Genomic DNA, 10,407 nt, shown 5'->3' on the forward strand with positions numbered 1-10,407 from the left:
TTTCAGGCTCTGTTCAAAAGTTTACTAAGGTATAATTATGGAAAGAATGTGGAATGATTGTTTATTTTATTCTGTAGGCCAGAAGAAGCACAGCTCTGATCCCACCAGGTTGGGGAATTTTAAACACCTTCCTCCTTCAATAGGAAATGGTAAAATAGAACTTAAAATTTATTTGTTCATGAAATCATTCAGCAAGAAGTTATTGAGAACAGACTGTGTGTCAAGTGTGGAATTAAACCGAGTTTCAAACAAGGACACAAAGCAAGTTCCATACTTGGGTCTTTTGCCAATGTCTCACTAAACATTTATTGAGGGAACAACAAAACACTTCTCTTGTCTGAGCACATATCTTTGTACCCCACCTATTACATTTTCCCTATTCTTCCTTAAAGTATAGTGATTGATGAATATTTCACTTACAGGGGACTGAAAGATTAAACAAGTCAGCTGTATTGGTATCAAAGACCTAGTAATAATAACAGAGGCAGTTCACATTTATTGTGCATTTGACATGTTCGAGGCACTGTAATAAGTGTTTTATGTGCATTTATCTCATTTAATCCTACAAAAACTCTATGAAGATTGTTCTGTTGTTATCCCATTTGTCAGATGAAGAAACCGAGTCGCAGAACAGATAAGTAAGTGGCTGAACCAGGATTTGAACCTAGACTATTGGACTCCAAAGCCTGCACTTGAAATTGTTACACTACACTGTGCTTCAAAATAGAAAAATAAATTATACCAGAGTTTAAAATAATAGGGTAAAAATCATCCAATACCTTCCCTCTCTTGTCTCCAAATCAACTGGAGGATTCAACTGAAATGATAACTCTTGCATTCCCTCAGTCTCTGCAAGAGCCATCACTTCCTTTTCTGATTTCTTATTACCCCGTATATTAACCTTTCTTAAGGCACTTTTCACTTTCAACCTAAAAGACAAGGCTCCATGGAAACAGGGGCCAAGAGCTTATATATATGATTTATTTATTTTCTACCTCAGCCACAGCCTGTATTAGCACAGTGCCTTGCATGCTATATGTTAAGTGAATGAACAGCATGAAATGGGGTAACAGATAAATTGCTCAATGACTGTTATCTTTTTCTAGATTATATGCCTCTTTGTATCACTCATAATGCCATACACAAAGTAGAAACATAATATTTCTTGAAACTGTTGAAAAGTCTCTAAATTTCTATATACGAATGAACACTTTACTCAGAGTAGAAAAGCATGTTTGGTATTCTGTAAAACTTCTGTGAAGGCCACTTCCATTCAGAGTTAACATTACACAGGGGTAAGAAGCCCAAAGCAATAAAATCTGGAAGTAGGCTCCTCATCCTGACACACTTCCTTTCTCCCAATCTGATAAAATTCTTAAAATAACAACAATAATATCAACAAATATAATTCCAGCAGATACCGCAAGTTTGATATCTTTTCTTTTCCAAGCACTTAACATTCATCACCTTGTTTAATACTTATTACAACCCTATGAGGTAAGTATTTTTATTTCCAATTCACAGATAAAGAAACTAAGGCCCAGAGAGCTTAAGTGACTTACTTAAGGTCATACACCTAGCGACTGGCAGAGCTGGGATTCAAACCAAGTTCTCTTAGATTCTTAAGACTGTGCTCTTTCTACTACATCCACTATGTCTCCTGACAGACCCATGAGGCTCTTATTTCTGTTCCCCAAGCTACTACTCAAATACAGTTTCTGTAGACAGAGCACTAAATTTTGTCAATTTTTTCCAGTTTGGAGATAGCATGGTTGTACTCAAGAGTGCAAATGCTGAAATCAGACACACCTGGGTTTGAATACCAGCTTCACCACTAATAAGCTATATATCCTTGGATAAGTTACTTTCTCAGAGTCTCAGTTTCCTTATATACTAAAGCAGAGCAAAACTAGTACCTCATAGGGCTAGTGTGAGGGAAAAAAATGAGACAGTGCATGTATAGTGCCTCAGATATAATAAATCTGAGCAAAGCATACTTATATTTGCTACCCTAAAATATCATTGCTTATTTGTCATAATTACACCAGGTGTTGATAACCTGTCACCATTTTTCTGATAGGAGGAAGATGAAAGAGTTGTGTAACTGTCAATTCCTACAAGCCAGTGCAATGGAAAATATAATCAATTCTGCTGAATGGGAAAATGGAGACACAGTTGAGGTAAGACTTCACCAGAAGGCAGGGAGAACAGAGGTACTATTAAATCAGCCCCCATGTTATGGCTGATAAAACAAGTCATGGATTGCCAGTCCTTAACTCCACACTCCAGACTATACTCAGCTCCAGTATACAAAAGAGGGTTTGCTTTTTCAAATTGAGACAGACTTCTCCACAAACAAATTAAGTTTTCTCTCCACTAAAGAGAAAAGAAAATCCTGGGAATAAGAGGCCTATTCTCTTGGGATTCAATAATATGTGGTGAATTTCCAGTTGCTTTGAGGATGGAAAAAAGCACAAATTGAAGCATGGTGCAAAAGAGTCTCTGTTCACTAATCTTAACCTATCTGTAGCACAGGTGCACACAAGAAATTTTGGATCACTCTTTATAATCACCCCCTACTATCTTTAGTCCCAAGTCAAGAGACATATTTATTTATTAGAGATTCGGTATTTATATTTTTTTAGTGTTAGCAATTATTATTACTTAGCCCCCAATCTGTAGGGTTTCCTATCACTTCCAATTTCTCATGAATGCCAGAGTCCATTCCAGTGTCCACATTTCTGCTTGTACAGTTCAGGTGACAGAGAACTCACCAGCTCCCAAGGTAGTTCAGTGCACAAAACCTGTTAGAAGACTTACCCTGGCATGGAGCCCAAAACTTACTTGACTTTCTTTCTACCTATTATATGCAGGCCACCTAGAACTAACTGGTCAGCTCTTCCCAGCAAGGTACTAAAAAGCTTACTTTTTAATTTGTATTGGAGTGTAGTTGATTTAAATGTTGTGTTGGTAACCAGCATACAGCAAAGTAAGTCAGTTATACATATACATATATCCACCATTTTTTAGATTCTTTTCCCATATAGGTCATTATAGAGTACTGAGTAGAGTTCCCTGTGTGATGTACTAGGTTCTTATTAGTTATCTGTTTTATATATAGTAGTGTGTATGTGTCAATCCCAATCTCACAATTTATCCCTCCCACCTCATTCCCCCTCAGTAACAAAAAAATTGTTTTCTACATCTGTAACTCTATTTCTGTTTTATAAATAGGTTCATTTATACCCATTTTTTAAAATTCCAAATATAAGTGATATCATATGATCTTTGTCTTTCTCTGTCTGACTTACTTCACTCAACATGACAATCTCTAGGTGCATCCATGTCACTGCAAATGACATTATTTTGTTCTTTTTTTATAGGTAAGTAATATTCCATTGTATGTATGTATCATATTTCTTTATGCATTCCTCCATCGTTGAACATTTAAGTTGCTTCCATGACCTGGCTATTGTAAATAGTGCTGCATTGAATATTGGGGTGCATGTATCCTTTCAAATTATGGTTTTCTCCAGAAATATAGCCAGGAGTGGGATTGCTAGATCATATGATAGCTTTACTTTTAGTTTTTTAGGAACCTCCATACCGTTCCTCAGAGTATTTGTACGAATCTACATTCCCATCGACAGAGTAGGAGGGTTCCGTTTTCTCGACACCCTCTCCAGAATGTATTGTTTGTAGATTTTTTGATGGTGGCCACTCTGACCGGTGTGAGGTGATACCTCAGTGTAGTTTTGATTTGCATTTCTCTAATAATTAATGATTCTGAGCATCTTTTAACGTGCCTTTTGGCCATATGTATGTCTTCTTTGGAGAAATGTCTATTTAAATCTTCCACCCACTTTTTTTTTTTTTTTTGGCGGTACGCAGGCCTCTCACTGCTGTGGCCTCCCCCATTGCGGAGCACAGGCTCCGAGGCCATGACTCACGGACCCAGCCGCCCCACGGCACGTGGGATCCTCCCAGACCAGGACACGAACCAGCGTCCCCTGCATCAGCAGGTGGACTCTCAACCACTGCGCCACCAGGGAAGCCCCACCCACGTTTTTGATTGGATTTTCTGGGATTATTTTTGTTTTGTTTTTGATATTGAGCTATATGGGCTTTTTGTATATTTTGGAGATTAATCTCTTGTCAGTTGCTTTGCTTGCAAATATTTTCTCCCATTCTGTGGGTTTTCTTTTCATTTTGTTTATGGTTTCCTTTTCTGTGCAAAAGTTTTTATATTTTTAAATTTCTTAACTTATTAATTGGAGTATAATTGCTTTAAAATGGTGTGTAAGTTTCTGCTTTATATCAAAGTGAATCAGCTATACATATACATATATACCCATAACTCCTCCCTCTTGCATATCCACCCACCCTCCCTATCCCACCCCTCTAGATGGTCAGAGAGTACCAAGCTGATCTCCCTGTGCTATGTGGCTTCTTCCCACTAACTATCTATTTTATATTTAGTAGTGTATATATGTCCATGCCACTCTCTTACTTCATCCCAGCATACCCTTCCCCCTCCCCGTGTCTTCAAGTCCATTCCCTACCTCTGCGTCTTTATTCCTGTCCTGCCCCTAGGTTCTTCAGAACCACTTTTTCTTTAGATTCTATATATATCTGTTAGCATACGGTATTTATTATTCTCTTTCCAACTTTCTTCACTCTGCATGACAGACTCTAGGTCCATCCACCTCACTACAAATAACTCAATTTTGTTTCCTTTTATGGCTGAGCAATATTCCATTGTATATATGTGCCACATCTTCTGTGTCCATTTATCTGTTGATGGACAATTAAGCTGCTTCCATGTGATACCTATTGTAAATAGAGCTGCAATGAACATTGTGGTACCTGACTCTCGTTGAATTATGGTTTTCTCAGGATATATGCCCAGTAGTGGGATTGCTGGATTGTCTGGTATTTTTATTTTTAGTTTTTTGATGAACCTCCATACTGTTCTCCAGAGTGGCTGTATCAATTTACATTTGCACCAACAGTGCAAAAGCATTCCCTTTTCTCCACACCCACTCCAGCATTTACTGTTTGTAAATTTTTTGATGATGGCCATTCTGACTGGTGTGAGGTGATACCTCATTGTAGTTTTGATTTGCATTTCTCTAATGGTTAGTGATGTTGAGCATCCTTTCATGTGTTTGCTGGCAATCTGTATATCTTCTTTGGAGAAATGTCTACTTAGGTCTTCTGACCATTTTTGGATTGGGTTGTTTTATTTGTGATATTGAACTGCATGAGCTGCTTGTAAATTTTGTAGATTAATCCTTTATCAGTTGTCTCATTGGCCAATATTTTCTCCCATTCTGAGGGCTGTCTTTTGGTCTTGTTTATGGTTTCCTTTGCTGTGCAAAAGCTTTGAAGTTTCATTAGGTCCCATTTGTTTATTTTTGTTTTTATTTCCATTTCTCTAGGAGGTGGATCAAAAAGGATCTTGCTGTGATTTATGTCATAGAGCATTCTGCCTATGGTTACATCTAAGCTGGCCTTACATTTAAGTCTTTAATCCATTTTGAGTTTATTTTTGTGTATGGTGTTGGGGAGTGTTCTAATTTCATTCTTTTACATGTATCTGTCCAGTTTTCCCAGCTCCACTTACTGAAGAGGCTGTCCTTTCTCCATTATATATTCATGCCTCCTTTATCAAAGATATGGTGACCATATGTGCATGGGTTTATCTCTGGGCTCTGTATGCTGTTCCTTTGATCTATATTTCTGTTTTTGTGCCAGTACCATACTGGCTTGATTACTGTAGCTTTGTAGTATAGTCTGTAATCAGGGAGCCTGATTCTTCCAGCTCCGCTTTTCTTTCTGAAGATTCCTTTGGCTATTCGGAGTCTTTTGCGTTTTCATACAAACTGTGAAATTTTTTGCTCTAGTTCTGTGAATAATGCCATTGGTAGTTTGATAGGGATTGCATTGAATCTGTAGATTGCTTTTGGTAGTATATTCATTGTCACAATGTCAATTCTTCAAATTCAGGAACATGGTATATCTCTCCATCTATTTGTATCATCTTTAATTTTTTCATCAGTGTCTTACAGTTTTCTGCATACAGGTCTTTTGTCTCCTTAGGTAAGTTTATTCCTAGGTATTTTATCCATTTGTTGCAAGGGTAAATGGGAATGTTTCCTTGATTTCTCTTTCAGATTTTTCATCATTAGTGTATAGGAATGCAAGAGATTTCTGTACATTAATTTTGTATCCAGCTCCTTTACCAAATTCATTGATTAGCTCTAATAGTTTTCTGGTAATATCTTTAGCATTCTCTATGTATAGTATCATGTCATTGGCAAACAGTGACAGTTTTACTTCTTTTCTGATTTAGATTCTTTTTATTTCTTTTTATTTTCTGATTGCTGTGCCTAAAACATCCAAAACTATGTTGAATAATAGTGCTGAGAGTGGACAACCTTGTCTTGTTCCTGATATTAGAGGAAATGGTTTCTGTTTTTCACCACTGAGAATGATGTTGGCTGTGGGTTTGTCATATATGGCCTTTAATATGTTGAGGTAAGTTCCCTCTATGTCTACTTTCTGGAGGGGTTTTATCATAAATTGGTGTTGAATTTTGTTGAAAGCTTTTTCTACATCTATTGAGATGATCATATGTTTATTCTCCAATTTGTTAATATGGTTTATCACACTGATTGACTTCTGTATATTGAAGAATCCTTGCATTGCTGGGATTAACCCTACTTGATCACGGTGTATTATCCTTTTGATGTGCTTTTGGATTCTGTTTGCTAGTATTTTGTTGAGGATTTTTGCATCTATGTTCATCAGTGATATTGCATGTAGTTTTCTTTCTTTGTGACATCTTTGTGTGGTTTTGCTATCAGGGTGATTGTGGCCTCATAGAATGAGTTTGGGAGAGTTCCTGCCTCTGCTATATTTTGGAACAGTTTGAGAAGGATTGGTGTTACCTCTTCTCTAATTGTTTGACAGAATTCGCCTGTGAAGCCATCTGGTCCTGGGCTTTTGTTTGTTGGAAGATTTTTAATCACAGTCTCAATTTTAGTGCTTGTGATTGATCTGTTCACATTTTCTATATCTTCCTTGTTCTGTCCCTAAAGATTGTGCTTTTCTAGGAATTTGTCCATTTCTTCCAGGTTGTCCATTTTATTGGCATATAGTTGCTTGTAGTAATCTCTCATGATCCATTGTATTTCTGCAGTGTCAGTTTTTACTTCTCCATTTTCATTTCTAATTCTATTGACTTGAGTATTCCCCCCTTTTTTTGATGAGTCTGTCTAATGGTTTATCAATTTTGTTTATCTTCTCAAAGAACCAGGTTTTAGTGTTATTGATCTTTGCAATTGTTTCCTTCATTTCTTTTTCATTTATTTCTGATCTGATCTTTATGATTTTTCCCTTCTGCTAACTTTTGGGGTTTTTTTGTTCTTCTTTCTCTAATTGCTCTAAGTGTAAGGTTAGGCTGTTTATTTGAGATGTTTCTTGAGGTAGGATTTTATTGCTAGAAACTTCCCTTGTAGAACTGCTTTTGCTGCATCCCATAGTTTTTGGGTCATCGTGTTTTCATTGTCATTTTTTTCTAGGTATGTTTTTATTTCCTCTTTGATTAGTTCGGTGCTCTCTTCATTATTCAGTAGTGTATTTTTTAGCCTCCATGTGCTTGTATTATTTACAGTTTTTTCCCTCTATTTGATATCTAGTCTCATAGCATTGTGGTCGGAAAAGATACTTGATACAGTTTCAATTCTCTTAAATTTGCCAAGGCTTTATTTGTGACCCAAGTTATGATCTATCCTGGAGAGTGTTTCATGAGCACTTGAACAGAAAGTTTATTCTGTTGTTTTGGGATGGAATGTCCTATAAATATCAATTAAGTCCATCCTGTTTAATGGACCATTTAAGCTTGTGTTTCCTTATTTATTTTCAGTTTAGATGATCTGTCCATTGGTGAAAGTGGGGTTTTAAAGTCCCCTGCTATCATTGTGTTACTGTCAATTTCCCCTTTTATGGCTGGTAGCATTTGCCTTATGTATTGAGGTGCTCCTCTGTTGGGTGCATAAATATTTACAATTGTTATATCTTCTCCTTGGATTGATCCTCTGATCATTATGTAGTGTCCTTCTTTGTCTTTTGTAACAGTCTTTATTTTAAAGCCTACTTTGTTTGATATGAGAAATGCTGCTCCAGCTTTCTTTTAATTTCCATCTGCATGGAATATCTTTTACTATCCCCTGACTTTCAGTCTGTATGTGCCCCTGGTCTGAAGTGGGTCTCTTGTAGATAGCATATATAGGCGTCTTGTTTTTGTATCGGTTCAGCCAGTCTATTTCTTTGGTTGGAGCATTTAATCCTTTTACATTTAAGGTAGATTTCAGTATGTATGTTTCTATTACCATTTTCATAATTGTTTTGTGTTTGTTATTGTAGGTCTTTTCCTTCTCTTGTGTTTCCTGCCTAGAGAAGTTCCTTTAGCATTTGTTGTAGAGCTGGTTTGGTGGTGCTGAATTCTCTTAGCTTTAGCTTGTCTGTAAATGTTTTAAATTCTTCGTCGAATCTGAAAGAGATCCTTGCTGGGTAGAATAATCTTGGTTGTAGGCTTTTCCCTTTCATCACTTTAAATATGTCCTGCCACTCCCTTCTGCCTTGCAGAGTTTATGCTGAAAGATCAGCTGTTAACCTTTTGGGGATTCCCTTGTATGTTATTTGTTGTATTTCCCTGGCTGCTTTTAATATTTTTTCTTTGTATTTAATTTTTGAAAGTTTGATTAGTATGTCTCTAGGCATGTTTCTCCTTAGATTTATCCTGTATGGGACTCTCTACGCTTCCTCTACTAGACCATTTCCTTTCCCATATTAGGGAAGTTTTCAACTATAATCTCTTCAAATATTTTCTCGGTCCATTTCTTTTACTCTTCTTCTTCTGTGTCCCCTATAATTCTAATGTTCATGCATTTAGTGTTGTCCCAGAAGTCTTTGAGACTGTCCTCAATTCTTTTCATTCTTTTTTCTTTATTCTGCTCTGTGGTAGTTATTTCCACTATTTCATCTTCTAGGTCACCTATCCGTTCTTCTGCCTCAGTTTTCTGCTATTGATTCCTTCTAGAGAATTTTTAATTTCATTTTTTGAGCTGTTCATCATTATTTCTTTGCTCTTTAGTTCTTCTAGGTCCTTGTTAAACGTTTCTTGTATTTTCTCCATTCTATTTCCAAGATTTTGGATCATCTTTACTATCATTACTCTGAAATATTTTTTCAGGTAAACTGCCTATTTCCTCTTCATTTGTTTGGTCTGGTGGGTTTTTGCCTTGCTCCTTCTTCTGCTGTGTGTTTCTGTGTGTTTACATTTTGCTTAACTTACTGTGTTTGGGGTCTCCTTTTCGCAGGTGCAAGTTCATAGTTCCCATTGTATTTCGTGTCTGTGCCCAGTGGCTAAGTTTGGCTCAGTGGGTTGTGTAGGCTTCCTGGTGGATGGGACTGGTGCCTGTGTTCTGGTGAATGAGCCTGGGTCTTGCATTTCTGGTGGGCAGGACCACATCCGGTGTTGTGTTCTGGGGTGTCTGTGATCTTATTATGATTTTTGGCAGCCTCTCTGCTAATGGTTGGGGTTGTTTTCCTGTCTTGCTGGTTGTTTGGCATAGGGTGTCCAGCATTGTAGCCTGTTGGTCATTGGGCAGAGCTGGGTTTTAGCATTGAAATGGAGATCTCTTGGAGAGCTTTCAATTTTGATATTATGTGGAGCTGGGAAGTCTCTGGTGGACCAATATCCTGAACTCAGCTCTCCCACCTCACAGACACAGCCCTGACACCCAGCTGGAGCAGCAAAACCCTGTCAGCAGCACAGCTCAGAAGAAAAGTGAGAAAAAAAAGAAAGAAAATTAAAATAAAGTGATTAAAATAAAAAGAAGTTATTAAAAAGAAAAACAGCAATAAAAAATGAAAGAAGAGAGCGACCATCCCAATAACAAATCCACCAGTGATAACAAGCACTAAGGAGTATACTAAAAAATTTTTTTTAATTCGGACAGACAGAACACTAGGACAAATCGTAAAAGCAATGCTATATAGCATTGTATAGCAATGCTATAAAATGCTAAACAAATCTACCAATGATAATAAACTCTAAAACTAAACTAAGATAAACATAAAAGCAGAAACAAATTAGATGCAGATACCAAACCCCAAGTCTGCATTTGCTTCCCAAGTCCACTGCCTCAATTTTGGGATGACACATTGTTTATTCAGGTATTCCAGAGATTCAGGGTACATCAAGTTGATTGTGGAGATTTAAGCCGCTGCTCCTGAGGCTTCTGCAAGAAATTTCCCTTTCTCTTCTTTGTTTGCACAGCTCCTGGGTTTCACCTTTGGATTTGGCCGAGCCTTTGCATGTAGGTCACCTGAGGGAGT

Source organism: Pseudorca crassidens, chromosome X (genome assembly GCF_039906515.1).
Source record: "Pseudorca crassidens isolate mPseCra1 chromosome X, mPseCra1.hap1, whole genome shotgun sequence".
In the NCBI taxonomy this organism is placed as follows: domain Eukaryota; kingdom Metazoa; phylum Chordata; class Mammalia; order Artiodactyla; family Delphinidae; genus Pseudorca; species Pseudorca crassidens.